The sequence below is a fragment of the Macaca mulatta genome, chromosome 1 (genome assembly GCF_049350105.2).
Source record: "Macaca mulatta isolate MMU2019108-1 chromosome 1, T2T-MMU8v2.0, whole genome shotgun sequence".
NCBI lineage: Eukaryota > Metazoa > Chordata > Mammalia > Primates > Cercopithecidae > Macaca > Macaca mulatta.
This window is the reverse complement of record NC_133406.1, coordinates 32652438-32667717: the sequence shown is the minus strand read 5'-3', so window position 1 is coordinate 32667717 and position 15280 is coordinate 32652438. Positions and strand designations below refer to the sequence as shown.

The following is a 15280-nucleotide window of genomic DNA, read 5'->3' as shown; positions in this document are numbered from 1 at the left end:
CGATACCTTGTTTTTCACAGGTTCTTAAATTCTTATGGGACAGACTACCCACAATTATGATGACCATGGGAAGGGATGGGAAGGAAGGGGGCTGAAAGATAAAGGGATACAACTTCCCAGTATGTGCATCTCCATGGCCCAAAAAAGCAACCCAACGTCCTAAAAGAATACAGATTTTGGAATTGTTAATAAAATGATAGAGCTACAAGTAGTACGTAAGTCAGCTATGTACACAGTGAAACCTAAGACATAGGTTGTTTATTCCACAAAGCAGAAATAGAAAAATTTCCTCCAAGATTAAAAATAAAGACAGTATATGACAATTTGTGGGGAGACCCAAAACACTCTAGGGTTTTGTGCTACTACAGATTACCTGACGTATGCTGCAGGAATAGCCAGCGTGTTACGCATGGGCCTCCACTGTGGAAGACATCACTAGATGATCTCAGTTGTTTCCCCACTGAACCTGAGAGAAGGGGATATGCGAGATCAAAGAAAAGAGTGAAATTATTCATTGTGCTCTTAAAAACAGTGCTTTTTAGGTGTCAACCTAGGCCCTGTGGTTGAGTTTAAATTACCACTTCAAAATATCATCTACTCAATTTTATGTCCCACACCTACCACAAAGTGGCTATGTGACCTTTCTCAAGGTCACATAATTTATCTGGGCTTCTAATTCCTCTTCTGTAAAAGGAAGAAATGAACCAGGTAACCTTGAAAGTCAGCTCCCTTTTTGACAATTTGCCATTCTTTCCTTTTTCCCTTTATATCTAGTTATCTCAAGGCTCCGTCTGTATCAAGAATCAATTGTCTTGGGCAAAAGAAACTCAACTCTACATGAGTGGATTTTTGGCCCAAACAGTATAGTTCAGCTGAAGTGCTCCACGAGCCTAGAAGGTCTGTGCCTTTGCCCCCAACCTTGTGCAAATGTGTGCTAGATGTACAGCTGCCAAAATACTGACTGCTGCCCCAAAGTGGTAACTTGAAAATCAAGACCTCACTTGTACTCTGTGGTTTCATTTCCTGCCCGGAAATGGAGCTCAGTGTTGCAGATGTGGCCTTAGAAGATAAACACTTCTAAGATAGGTTCTGCATTCAGCATGGTTTCCTTTGCTGGGAGATATTGGTAAATACTCACAGAGCCTCTTCTTTTCATGGGGTCAGACAGAAAGGACCATTTCAATTACCCTCACCTTGGATTCCCTACTTCTGGATGAATGAAATGAGTGTGAAGCACACCCTGGAACGTGAAGGGCACCCTGGTGTTGTGGTGTTGGCTGGGGATCCCCCCAACAGTGGTTTCAGGCTCTGGATGGGGAAAAGAGCTCTTTAAGTGTTCCAGTCAGCAGGCAACAGGTGCAAGGAGCACAGCTGCCCTGAGTGCCCCTCCAGGAAGACCACAGGGTTGCCCTGGGCAGAGACCTCCCCCAGCTCAGCAGCACTGGGGATGGCCTTCCAGGAGAGTGAACTCTGTACATTTGTAAGAACACATACAGCAGTGTTTAAAAGCATGAATTATAAAGCCAGAGACCTGAATGCAAGTCCTGCCACTTACAACCTCTAAGATTTGAGTTTTCCAAGCCTCAGTTTCCTCATCCACTAATAGTAGAATCTAATCACAAGAATCATTGTGAGGATTAAATAAGACAATGAATGTAAACCAGCAAGGTATAGTCTCCAGCACACAGTGCCGTGCTGAGCCTTACTGGACCCTGAGACGAAAGGAAAATTCCATAATAATGATCCAATCTTTCTTTAAGATTTTGATATTTTGTTCAGCATGAAATTTTTGCATTTTTAAAAAATATTTTTATCTTTAAAAATATTGCATTAAAATATTACTTATCTTGATTACTGAGGTGGTTTTTTACGCTCCTTAAATTTTGCACACTTGCTAAACAAGTAAGGTAGTAAATTTCAGTTGTTACCATTTTACAATCACCACACAATAACTACATGACACTATTTAGCATTTAATTATCTAATGTCTTAGCTATTGTTCCAAATTCTTAGGTCTTGTTTTCCCAACTAATTTGTACACTGATTAATGGCAGAAATTATGACACGTATCTTTTATCCCTAAAACTGCTGAGTACATAAGAGGCTCAAGTGAGTACTTATCCAGTGATTGCTTATAGCACATGGTAGACAATTTATGACTCTACTGTTCTATAATTGCTTCATGTGTTTGAAGGTTTTGGTTTATGATCCTTGAGGGCAGGAATGACATCAGGCATTTTTCCTGGGCCATGTCTGACACAAAGCTGGGGGCACAGAATCAAAGAACTGGCAGGGACCTTTTTGTTCATCTAATCCCACCCGCTCATTTTTCAGATTAATCATCTAATGCTCAAAGAGGTTGCATCATGTGGCCAAACCAATCAGTGAATGAGCTGGGGTGAGAAATTAGATCTCCCAGGATCTTTCTCTTCCAGTATTTTGTTAATTTTCTTTGATTTCTCTATGCCCTTGATTATCAAGCACAGCGTTCTGCATGTAGAAAAAATTTTTTTAAATGATGTAGATTATTGATTTTTGGAACTTAGGTAATCTTTGCTTAAAAGGGGTATAGGGAGTCATTGTTTGGAAAAGTGTATGTATATTTACCAACTACCCAAATATCCTGGTTCTGTGTGACAAGGTGGTTAAGAGAACACTGGGTTTGGAGTTGTTAGAGGGTTCTGTGTTCAAGCCCTGGCTTCCCTATTTCCTATTTATGTGACCTTGGATGAAATTAAGTTTTTAATTTAATTTTCCTCATCCAAATCATGAACATGATAACGGTGCCTACCACACAGAGTTATGAAAAATTATACCAAATAAAAACATGTAAATAATATAGTAGACTACCTAACACATAGTAAAAGCTCAACAAACATTAGCAAGTATCACTATTCTAAAAGTAAGCCCTAAGAGTTAGGTGGACTACAAGGCAGATGGATAGATTTATATGTATGGTTCAATAATATGTCCACATTTTGGTATTGCTATGTATGGTTCTATAATACGCTCACACCTTTTGATAATGGTTGGGAGTGGAGAGTTAAATTATCAGTCAAGCCAGCACTTACGAATTATGCTATATCTATTTCTTGAAGTCTCATAAATAACTCTTATTAGAGTTATTCTGTGGGATCTCACTGCCTTATAACCAGGGACCCCCAGCCACCTAGCTCCTGAAATTTTTCAGATTTCCCAAAGCACCAAGAGTCCAGGTCAGTAGAGTACAAAGAGGGACCTGCCATAGGCTCAAGAATATCTAACCATAATTTCATTTTTAAATGCCTCTCAAGAGAATATAAACTATGTTAGCAAGGATGCCCACTTAATAAGCAGAAGCCCAGACAAATATAATAAGACATTTCATGACTTGGAATATTGCCAGTGCAAAGTCAGGGCTATGAACAATGGATTGGGTAACTCAGAGAAACCAATTGCACAAATGAGATCACACCACACCTCACCTGTTTTAATTCTCTTTTGGCCTCAGCACAAAGCAAGAGTCCAAATCCAAACTTATATGACTCCACAGGAAGATGTAAAGAGGAAGTCTGTGTGAAAAGCATCCTGTTGTTTAAGACTTGGAACTTAGGGAAAAGAAATAGACCTGGAGGCCGGGCGCGGTGGCTCAAGCCTGTAATCCCAGCACTTTGGGAGGCCGAGACGGGCGGATCACGAGGTCAGGAGATCGAGACCATCCTGGCTAACACAATGAAACCCCGTCTCCACTAAAAATACAAAAAAATTAGCCGGGCGTGGTGGCGGCGCCTGTAGTCCCAGCTACTCGGGAGGCTGAGGCAGGAGAATGGCGAGAACCCGGGAGGCGGAGCTTGCAGTGAGCCGAGATCGCGCCACTGCACTCCAGCCTGGGCGACAGAGCGAGACTCTGCCTCAAAAAAAAAAAAAAAGAAAAAGAAATAGACCTGGATATACCAAATTTCCAAAGACCACAATGTTTTGCACTTTTGCAGCACCTTGATTCCGAAGTCTTCAAATCCTTTCAACCTTATTAATAATAATAATAATTAATTATTAATAATAATATTATCAATTGATTATTATAATTATTTATTATTAATTCAACCTTCAACCTTCAACATTAACATGTCAATGAAGCAGCTAAGAGCCCATTGGTATCACAAAGCTTTAAAAAGCACTTAGTATTCAAAGCTCTTTGGTAAAGAAAACAAGAGAATATTATAAATAAAACTCGTTTTTCATCCTGAGTCAAACCCTCCAGTGGCAATCCAAATGTTCTCTTAAAATGCAAAGTGTCCCAAAAGCCATGTGGTATCCTAAATTGGATCCTAAAACATCGAAAAAGGATATAAATGGATAAATTGTTTAAATCTAAAAAACGACCATAGTTTAGATCATAGTTTAGTTAACAGTGTTATACCATGCTAATTTCTTAGTTTTGACAAATGTACCATTGGTTACATTGGATGGTAATATTAGGGGAAGCTGAATGAAAGAAAGGTAGACAGGATCTGCACCCATCTTTGCAACTTTTCTATAGATCTACAATTATTCCAAAGTTTAATTAATTGTTTATTTTTAAAATCACACAAAAAATAGTAAGTTAAGGTTTCTTTGCTGAAGAACTTTTATTTGGTGAGTGGGAGGGATGGGAATTATAATTATTTCTCTCTAGAAAAACGTATATTAAAAGGACAACTAGCTCCAGCTTTTTACTAGACATTAAAAAAAAGATGGTGACCAACTTCTTTTCCCCTCAAGATATTATGTTGGGAACGTAAAGAGAATTGGGAATTGGGCTCCCCAGACTGTAAAATGGGGATAGTAATACCTCTCACCAGTGCTACTGTGGAGAATCAAAGAGAGAGTGAACATAGAGCACTCCACACATCTGGAACTAGGTAAGGGGCCTTTCCCTTTGCTCCTTCTCAGGCCAACCCCACAGACCCTCCTGCCAGCCTCTCAAGGGAGTTTTATAAATCAAAAATAAAATTCTATACCCCTTAGTCATCTGAACAGACCCTCCTCTCAGCCAAGGGCATTCCAAAGTTAATCTGAAAAACTGCTTCAGGCCTTAATGGGAAGGGGGAGCCAGACATACCTCATTATACCCTCCTCCCTTTTGGAATTACTGATAGAGCAAACTCTTTAATTCTGATAAGAAACATTTATAATTTATTCTCTCCGAAGCCTGCTACCTGGAGGCTTCATCTGCATGATAAAACTTTGGTCTCCATAACCCCTTATCATAACCCAGATATTCCTTTCCATTGATAATAACTTTTTTATTTTATTTTATTTTATGTTATTTTATTTTATTTGAGACGGAGTTTTGCTGTTGTTGCCCAGGATGGAGTACAATGGCACAATCTCAGCTCGCTGCAACCTCCACCTCCCAGGTTCAAGAGATTCGCCTGCTTCAGCCTCCTGAGTATCTGGGCATATACCACCATGTCCAGCTAATGTTTTTTATTTAGTAGAGACGAGGTTTTACCATGTTGGTCAGGCTGGTCTCGAACTCCTGACCTCAGGTGATCCACCCTACTCAGCCTTCCAAAGTGCTGGGATTACAGGCATGAACTACCGCACTTGGCCGATAATAACTGTTTCAACCAATTGACAATCAGAATATCTCTGAATCTGCCTATGATCTGGAAGCCTACTTTCCCCACCCCCATTTCCAGTTGTCCCATCTTTCCAGATCAAATCAAATGTACATCTTATGTATATCAAGGGATGTCTTATGTCTCCATAAAATGTATAAAACCAAGTTGTAGCCCGACCACCTTGGGTGCATGTTCTCAGGATCTCCTGAGGGCTGCGTCACAGGCCATTGGTAAATCATATTTGGCTTGGGATAAATCTCTTCAAATGTTTTACAGAGTTTGACTCTTCATTGACAGCGCTCATAGGTGGGCCCTCTGGGTGCAGCAACTGCTCCTCTGTCTCATCAGGCAGGGTCCCCTGTGTTCCTGACCTCCCAGGGAACTGCTGGATGGCTTAGCCCCTTGACAGTGAGTAGTGGCCTCTCAATAACACTTCTAGGGACCAGCTTGCACTCTGCTGGCTCCTGCCAAGCCTGCTGGCAGCAGCTCTGTCCTTGCACCACTTTTTAAAGAACAGCCCACCCATCACTCTGCTGAGATAGGGAGACAGAAAAACCTACCACATACTTGCTCATTTACTTTAGTTGAAAGTGAAAAGGAAAACAATGAGCCATGAGCTGCGGCTAGGGCCCAGCCCCTCACTGAGTGTTACTTTCTCTGCAGTACTACACAGTGGTTCATTTCCAGAACAACACTTGCTCCCCTTGGCTCGGCACAAACGTTAAGTGCATCCACATTGACTCACTGTCCTTTGCTTCAAGGAAACTCTTAAATTAATTAGGCCTTGTCATTTTGTGACGGTGTAGAGCCCATCTGCTCTTCTTGGCTTTGTCTGGTCTTGTGGATAGAGAATATTTAGTGAAAGTGCCAAGTTTCTTTGTCCTACCTCCATACGGTGTGAATTTTCTTGAATAATCTCTATTCCAAATATTCTGCCTTATTGTTACTAGAAACAATCCAAATGTCCCAAAAATTAAAAATATTTCAGCATGTAAAGTGTGGTCTCCCAGACAGTCTCATCTACCTAATGGTGGCCACATATTCTATACTAGCCCACAGGCATTTTCTAAAATGGTCAAGATACCCATTGGGTCCGTGGGTTCTGTCAAGAACGTTTGTCATACTTTTTGGCCACTTGGCATCTGAACCCCCTTCCTATGTTTGGGGAGTCCCTCTCCCTATTAGAGCTGATCTCCCTTTACGGAGGCCAGCAATCACAGATATTTGTTTCACCACTTTCCCTTGCAGCTGGAGGGCTGACCATGAGCTAGGCACCACCAATCAAATGCACCTAACCAAGACTTTAAATTGGTAACTAGTGATACATCAAAGCAGGAGTCACTCTGGCAATGGGAACAACTCCATCCAGCTTGCTGATGCATCAGTGGCAGCAGATTCAAGGCTCGTTTCCAGCATCTACTCTCAGTGTGGCATGACGACAAGCTTCAGTATCTGCACCCAGCAGGAGCAGCACTGGGTTTTCACCAGATCAGTTCTCCAGCACAATTTGCATCTTGTTCCTGGCTTCATAGCCCCTAAGCCAGGCCCCTGGACCTTTCTGGAAATTCTGTGAGCCAGGGCCAGCATCATAGCTATGCAACCTGTGCCATCATACAGGGCCCCAGGTTCAGCAGGGCCCTGTGCTTGGTTTAATGCTCTGCTATTGCCATCTTGCAATTCTTACAGTTCTTTTAACAAGAGGCCTCACCTTTCCATTTTGCTTGGATCTTGAAAATTATGTAACCAATCCTGCTATGAGCTAGCTAATATGCTTTAGGTCAAGGAGTTCTTAACTTCTTATGCTCATGAGCCCTTGGTAGTCTGGTGAAACCTATAAAGCTTAGGAAGAATGTTTTTACATGCACAAAATGAAATATAAAGGAAACCAGTTATATTAAAATATAGTTTAAAATTTAAAAAAAACAAATATAGCATCGTGTGTGCCTTTTTGCATTAATGCTTTAAAAAAATCTAATGGCAGATTTAACAACTTCTGTTACTGAAAAGTAGTAATGAGCATAAACAATATTGGGAATGTCTGCAACAAGTGAAATATGACTTGAAAATATCTGTGGTGTCCAAAGATGACAAAGTCACAGGTACCTGGTTTGTTGTCTACATTCAAAACTTAAAGAAATGTTAAAAACAGTGAAAGACTATTGAGACAAAAAAAAGGATCCATCCAAGTCACAGAGACCCTACATTTTAAGCAAGAAAAGCAAGAGCCCTGATTCAAACACATTTCTTTTCCATTTACATCATCCAAAGCTGTCATTTTCTGACTTACAATCAAGAACCCTGTCAGATACAGGGCACCAGGCACCAGGACCAGCCTAGATATGGCCGGATTCTCTGTGCAAACACAATAGTGATAGTGGGGTCCAGGTGACTCAAAGACATAGCCAACACAGCCCTGCCCTCAGCTGTTAGGATCTTAGAGGGGAGAGTAAGTGTCAGTGATGACACTCCAAGACAATGTCTGGAAAACATGTCATAGGCACTGCATGTGTGGTATGAACCAAGTAATCTAGAAGGCTGAGCAAGTGGAGGTCCCTTCCAACTGGGACAATCAACTATTAATAATGGCAGTACACAATGAGATGGAAAATAAGACACATAGCAATATAACTGTTACTCCAAAGCCCATAGCAAGCTAACAGAATGTTGAATATTTCCCCTGCTCTAATCCAGGATCATTTATTAAGGCCTCAATCACCTCTCAGGTATTTCTTTTTATTTTTGGGGGCAGGGGGAGGGGCTTGCTTTTTTTGTTGTTGTTGTTTGGTTGGTTGGTTTGGTTTTTGGGGGGTTTTTTTAGATACAGAGTCTCACTCTGTTCCCCAGACTGGAGTGCAGTGGCCCGATCTCGGCTCACTATAACCTCCTCCTCCTGGGCTCAAGTAATTCTCCTGCCTCAGCCTCTCAAGTAGCTGGGATTACAGGTGTGCACCACCACACCCAGCCAATTTTTATATTTTTAGTAGAGATGGGGTTTTGCCATGTTGCCTGACTGGTCTCGAATTCCTGACCTCAAATGATCCACCTGCCTTGGTCTCCCAAAGTGCTGGGATTATAGGCGTGAGCCACTGTGCCTGGCCACTTCTCAGGTGTTTCAACATGAGTTTGTTTCTAGCATATTTCATAGGAAATATCAAAATATGCTCCCCCAGGTACTATTTTCTTCTCCCCCTTCTACTCTTCCTTTTGGGAGAGAGGGAGTGAAGAGCCCTCTGGGGCAAAGGAAGCATCTATCTTTTGGACACACTTGAGAAACTCGGGTTTAGCAAAAGTAGACAATAATCCGTCCACTTATGCCTTGAACTTCTCAAAGTTGTTTCACATCCATTATCACACTTGCGTTCTAGGCATATGTTGTTATCCCTTTTTTATAGACGAGGAAACTGAGGTTCAAAGAAGTTGTGACTTGCTCAAGGTCACAAAGCCAGGTAACAAAACTGGAAGAAAAACTGAGGCCTCTTGCCTGTTAGCTCAGTGCCTTCTCCTCTGGCCATGCCTCCCCTGTGAATACATCATAAGTAACCGGAAGGCCGCATCTGAAAGGGAAGTACATCCAAGCAGATCCTCTAAAAACCAAGAAACACACACGCCGGTTTCTGGACAGCAGGTGTCAGCTAGGAGAGGAGAGACTCAAAAAAGAAAACAGATCACCAAATCCTCTGGCCCCTAACGACTCAATTAGATCCCTCGACATAGGATAGAACGCACTTGGCTGGTGACCAGTGCAGTCAGTCCCCTTCCTGCCTGGGAGTTACACTCATAACAACAGCAACAGCAGGAAAAGGGCTTCATGAACATAAAATAAATAAACTTTCTATTTTTAGCAGGGCCGCAGCTGGGAGAGCCTCATTCTTTGCTCTTTAGCTGCAGCATTCTAAGGGAGGCAAGTGTTGAGGGGTTGGGGGATGAGGAAAAGTAGGGGCAGTCGCGCTGGGAACCACATTTTCTGTTGCCAAACTAGTTACATGCAGGCCACAGAAACCAGTGTCCAGCCTGGAAGTCTCTGGAGTCTGCAGGTCTGGAAAAACTGGAGAGTGTCAACCAGGAAGCCAGCCCCTGTGACTGGGCTATTTTCTGGCCATATATAGAAATAAATAATATTTTGCCCACATGGTTTTTAGAACCACTGAAAACTGTGTTGCCTAATGACTCTGTTGAAGTGGTGGAAGATAAGCTTGTAGACTTTTTCCCCTCTTCACTTAGGCTCTACTTGGAACCTGTGTGATTCTCACAGGAACTCAGATCCAGCATTTTCAGACTTGCACTCTGTGTCCAGAATTCCTGATGAGCCTGCAGCAATTTTCCCCTGCCCAGCCCTTGCCAACAGCTGGCAACATCAGGAGCCCAAGACAGAACACTGTAATGCTGGAAGTGGGGAATAATAGCAGCTGCAGTGTCTTCTTTCTGTTTGTCTGAAACAGGATTGGATGTTTCAAGAAGGGAGTTCCAAGGCAAAGGAACAGCAGAGAGGTTCTTTCCTAGAATTGGCACAGAGGCTTTAGGAAAAGTGTGCACCTGATCTGTTTTCAGAAGTGCCTCTTAGCCTTGCCCTTGCCATACTCTGAGCCCATGTCACCTTTAATTATGTACTTTCCCCTCTCATGATTTTTTTTTCGTGCATAATTCCAATTATACTTTCCATCTTTCATGAGGACACAGAACTGCAGACCCCAGAGCCATACTGAGGAAGGCAAGAACTCAATGCTTTGGGCGCTCACAAGGAGGTAAGTGCACAAAGAAGAGCACCATGCTCATCCCTGCTCAGAGAAAGCTTCTAAAGCTCCCAGATCTGGCCTTGTGGCCAAGGGTCTTCATTCACTAACAAATGTTGACCAACAGCTTACCATCTGCCAGACACTCCCTGCTCACAAGAGCTCACAGTGCAGCGTGGGAGACAGAGAAACAGGCAATTTCATTACTGCGGGACAGGCTTCATGCTGGGTCAGCACAGAGTCCTATGGGAATACAAAGAAGAGGCTTCCACCTCCGTCTTGGGGAGTCAAGGAGGTGGTGGCTGAGCTAGGACTCAGGCAGGTAGAGATTGGGTAGAGGTGAGAGTTTCTCCTTAAATGTTTCCCATGTAAGAGCAGCTTCCAAATAATAACACAGCAGTGCTAAAATTCATATGAGCTTAACCCAAGCCCCTCAAAGTTAGTTGATTTCTAGTGCCCAACAACATTTACTATGTTACCCAATAATATGTACTAAGCAAAGCAATTGCTGTCAAATCATAAGAAAGAGGAGAGAACTCATAATTTATTTGAATATGAAATTTCCACAGCTAACAATATAAGTCCTGGAATTTTGGGATTGAAAGAGGTCATATGGACTACTGAATCCTCTCTCCAGGTATGGCAGTCCTCTCCACAGCACCCCACCAGGCGGTCATCCAGTCTCCGTGTGAATTGCTTCAGTGATGGAGAGCTCATCATTGATCAAGGCAGCTAGTGAGTTAGCTAGTTAGTTTTAAAGGCAGGAGCTAGAGTATATGGTGGCCTTTTACTAGGTTGAAGTTTCTGACTTCAGTCTCCCAATCTCTCCCCACTCTAATAAATCCTGCAAAAGGCCACCAGATTAACTGTCTTTGAGATTGGTCAGCCCACTATTCAAACTTTGCAGTGGCCAAAATTACCTACATACAAACTCTGATCTATTTCTAAAAGACAAAAATAGCCCATACCAAAATGCTACATTTTGGTTACCAGAATTATGGATGTTTTGCTTTTCTCCATTGTTTTGAGTCTTTCCCTAATTTTCTGCATCCACAAGAAAGAGGTGGGTGGAGAGAAGAGGAGAGAGAGAATGAATCATCAAATAATTAACATTACTTACCAAAAGAGTCCTACCATGTTTATTCCTTCTCCACACCTTTGTTCAGGCTGTGGTCAACTAGAAACCATTCTATCTTTCCCTATCTCCAAATTCTTCCGCACCTCCCACATTCTGGTCAACTCACCTCCACCAGGAAGGTTTCCATGAATGCTCCAGCCCTCACTGCACTTAAATACAAATTACACAGTTTAGTACTTCATTATAAGCAGTTTCTACTACTGCTAATCATTTCAATGGTCAGTTCCACATTAGATTGTAAATTCCCCAGGAACTTCTATATCCTATCATATCGTATCATAGTGCAGAGGTTGTGGCAGGTTCTTCATAAATATTTTTCAGTGGACGGATGGATGGATGGATGGATGGATGGATGGATGGATGGATGGATGAAATTCTATGGCTGTATTTATTAGTTCAGTTGGTTAGGGCACAGTTCTAATGCAGTTTCATAGGTCATCTGATACTATGCTTCTCACACTGTGGTGCATACATCCCCAGAGGTGTATGAAAATGTGTGTCAAGTGTATGTGAAGCCACAAGATATTAAATAATGTCTTCCTAAAGCAACAATTTCCTATCTTTTAGGGATACTTCAGTGCGGAATTTGAAGCACTTTTATAGCCATTTTATAGCTTTCCCAAGTGGAAGAATTCCCTCCAAGGCTAATGTCCATACTCTGCATGAGTTCAACAGTCTGAGCTTTGATTCCAGTTACTTTCTGATGACCATTTCAGTATACTACCAAGAGATATTCCTGGAATGTGTCTCTCCAGATACATTCTTGAATTCTGCACGTAGAGATTTTTGGATTAGAAACCAGACCCCCTGGTTTTAGTCCAGTCATGCAACTATCATGGGCAGCAGCCTCTCCAGGCCCCAGCTCCTCACTGATCTTGCTCCCTTAACAAAGGTTGAATCAAAGTAAATAATCTACGTGAAACATCTCTGAAAACTTACAAAGCTCCAGGTATTATGATTGTCATCATAATGTTATTATTATTGTTATCATCCCAGAATCAGTAATTTAATTCTGCCCCACGGACATCCCATACCCGTCCAGTTGATTAAGGTGAGTAGCAATCAGGCTCTGAATTCAGAAAATTCTGGGTTGAAACTTTAGTTTCACTAGACCAGAGTCCCATTCATTTTTGCAAATCTAATATTTTGCATGGTGCTGGGAACATATCTGTGCTGAATAAAAGTATTTCTCACTACTATTTATTGAAATATCTGTCTGCCACTTACTGATCTTTAACAAATTTTTAAATTTTCCAAATCTTAGTTTCCACACCTATTAGATTGATATTATAACAGTACCTCATAGTGTTGTTAGAAATTTAAAGGCAATACGTATAAGCAGTTTAGCACAGTGCCTGGCACAGAGAAAGTCAATAGTAATTAAAACACAGAGTGAGTGTACTTTTGCAACTTGATAAATGAAGGCTATCCCATTGTTCTGTGATGTTTTTGTCAGCCCTTCCTTTAACCTGTTATGAACAAGCCAGCCTTCGGAGAGGAAGTTTGTTTGTGGCAACTTTGATGTTCTGAGTCACTGAACTAGTTAAGGAAGTAAATTTCAAAGCCATATTACTTTGTGGGCCCTCAGGGCAAGAGGAATGAACAATTTCAGCCCTCACAGAAACTTCTGCCAGAATGAATGCACTGGGCAGGGCAAGCTGGGGTTTCCCAGGAATCTGTTTGACAAAGTGACAAGAAGTGTTCTACCCAGACCATGTAAATGCTACTACATGAAACCCACATGATGGGCTCACTCAACAAATTGATAGGTAAACCCATCCCCAAGGGAAGAGCAGATGACAAGGGAAACTACAAAGAGAGGCAAAATGAGAACTCTGTGAGGCTCTCCCTCTGGCCCGAGACCCCAGCCACAAAATGGAATCCAGAGGCCTGTTGTTTACATCTGAACAAAGCCGATGCTGAATCCCAACAAAGGGTCCTGAAGAGTAGCCCTGGCCAGTTTATGACTGCCAGTGATAGTGCTATAAAAATAGCTTTAAAGACACAACTTGGGGCGGGGGGCTGTGAGCCAGAAACAGAAAATGGAAACTGAGCCCTTTCGTGCCCCAGAAGTATAAACAAAGGGCTTTCTAAGCCACCAGCCCACCCTGACCCCCATACTGGAAGAGGTGGGGCATGGTGCACTATCTCTAGAACTTATAGGAGTGCTCAAGAAAGCACAAAGTGCACGGAGCAGCGGGGCATGTGTGTGGGGGAAGACAGGTAGATTATTAGAGGAGACATCCAAGAGCTTCCTAAACCTCCTCCAGTGCCAAGATTTGGAGCTACAGCTGTAAAAGTAACATTTTCCCAGGCATCCTGGATGTAGCATTGAAGACATTTTGGATGCCGCATTAAAAAAAATAAGCTCCCAAGGAAAGTATATTGTTAACTCCGGTTTTTGTTTTGTTTTGTTTTGTTTTAAGCTTTCATAATTAGAGTAACTTATGTCAGAATTAGATAATTTAGGAGGAAGACCTGAACAGAAATCTAATTGCAAGAGCTAAATATGATAACCAGTATGGAAGCAGACAGACACTCAAATCTGTTTAGAAGTTGAAAGTCAAAATAAAGAAGCAAAGCATTGTAAATGGGCTGTAAGGCTCAGGTAAAAAGAACATGGTTTTGCAGCCTTAAGGCAAAAGCCACAGAGGCTGAAGAATTAGGGAGGTAGTGTTTGTGCCGCCCATCAGCTCCAATGCAAGCCCTGTGCAGGCCAGGACTCTTTTGACCACAAAGACCCTCAGGTACACACTGTGTAAGGCCCCATTGGGTCACCCTGAACTCCCCACCACATGGAGTATCTCTCTGCTTCCTGCAGCTTTCTTTATGCCTCTGCCATTCACCCTTCTGGAATCCATTTATGTTGCCAGTTTGTACCACCTCTGGGAGATAATTCATTCCATACATTTATTACCTGCTGCATGAAGTAGTATTTCCGCTGACTTGTCCTGAACTTGCCCCACTTGTGGTTCCAAAGCACTGCTATATTTCAGGATCTGATGAACAAGTCTGTGCTCATCGTATCCACACCATTTATAGTCTGATCATTTCCTCCTAACAGCCTTCTCCTTGTCAGCAGCCCTGTGACTTCTACTCAGTTCCTCAGAGCATCCAGGTTGCTGTTTGGGGACTTTCCCTATCCCCTTTTTAACCTTCTAGACCCTCTCACAGCGTTGCAGGCAAGAATACACCACAGCTATTGGTAAGAGTAAAATAATGTTCCCAATTTAAAATTTCCCACACCTGAAGAATGTGTCCAATTTTGTGCAGCACTGTCCTGGGTGCAACCACATTATAAAAGACATAGTTTCTAGATTCTGAGTTTGCTAACTCACAGGAAACTGTCTCCAGGCAGCACAGGTGGATCAGTACTGGCCAATACTGCAAGTTAACCTGTCTGAAATAGGGGATTGCCAAGAAAGAAATCCAAGTGTAGTCAGTCTTAGCTTCAAAGCAGACTAAGTTCAATACTTAGTACTCCATTGATTTTCACAGTATCTGAGAGGGAGGCAACACCTGTTTTCTGCAACATACTGATGTGAAACCAGAGATCAGGAGGTGCTAAAGCTAGTGAGAAGTGGTCAAAAGGGGGTTCCAATTTCCAGTCTCAGTGCACAGATCTGCTTATTTTGGCTTCTTTTTAAAAAAAAAAAAAAAAAAAAAAGTTAATATTTTATTCCACTCCATTTAGTGCCCACTAAACTCTTGACCACCTTCAAATATCCTTACTGAAAACAAGAAAAATAATAAGGATTAAGCAAAACATAATAGCCCTGTTGCTGCCTGGGGCTGTCCATGAGTTCATAGGAGTTGGGATTTTACTG

The 15280-nt window shown here is 42.1% G+C and overlaps 1 protein-coding gene and 1 long non-coding RNA gene across 2 annotated transcripts in view; one reads left to right on the top strand and one right to left on the bottom strand.

The window, feature by feature from the left end:
* Positions 1–15042, bottom strand: part of LOC114679323 (uncharacterized) — a 77967-nt gene extending 62925 nt beyond the window's left edge. The window contains exons 1-2 of the long non-coding RNA XR_013416585.1: positions 14371–15042; positions 374–466 (exon numbers count right to left, since the gene is read on the bottom strand). This is a non-coding gene — a long non-coding RNA (uncharacterized LOC114679323). The remainder of the gene's footprint in view (positions 1–373; positions 467–14370) is intronic.
* Positions 10303–15280, top strand: part of KIAA0040 — a 41601-nt gene continuing 36623 nt past the window's right edge. The window contains exon 1 of the mRNA XM_077958208.1: positions 10303–10327. The gene's annotated coding sequence lies outside the window, so the exon portion shown is untranslated. The remainder of the gene's footprint in view (positions 10328–15280) is intronic.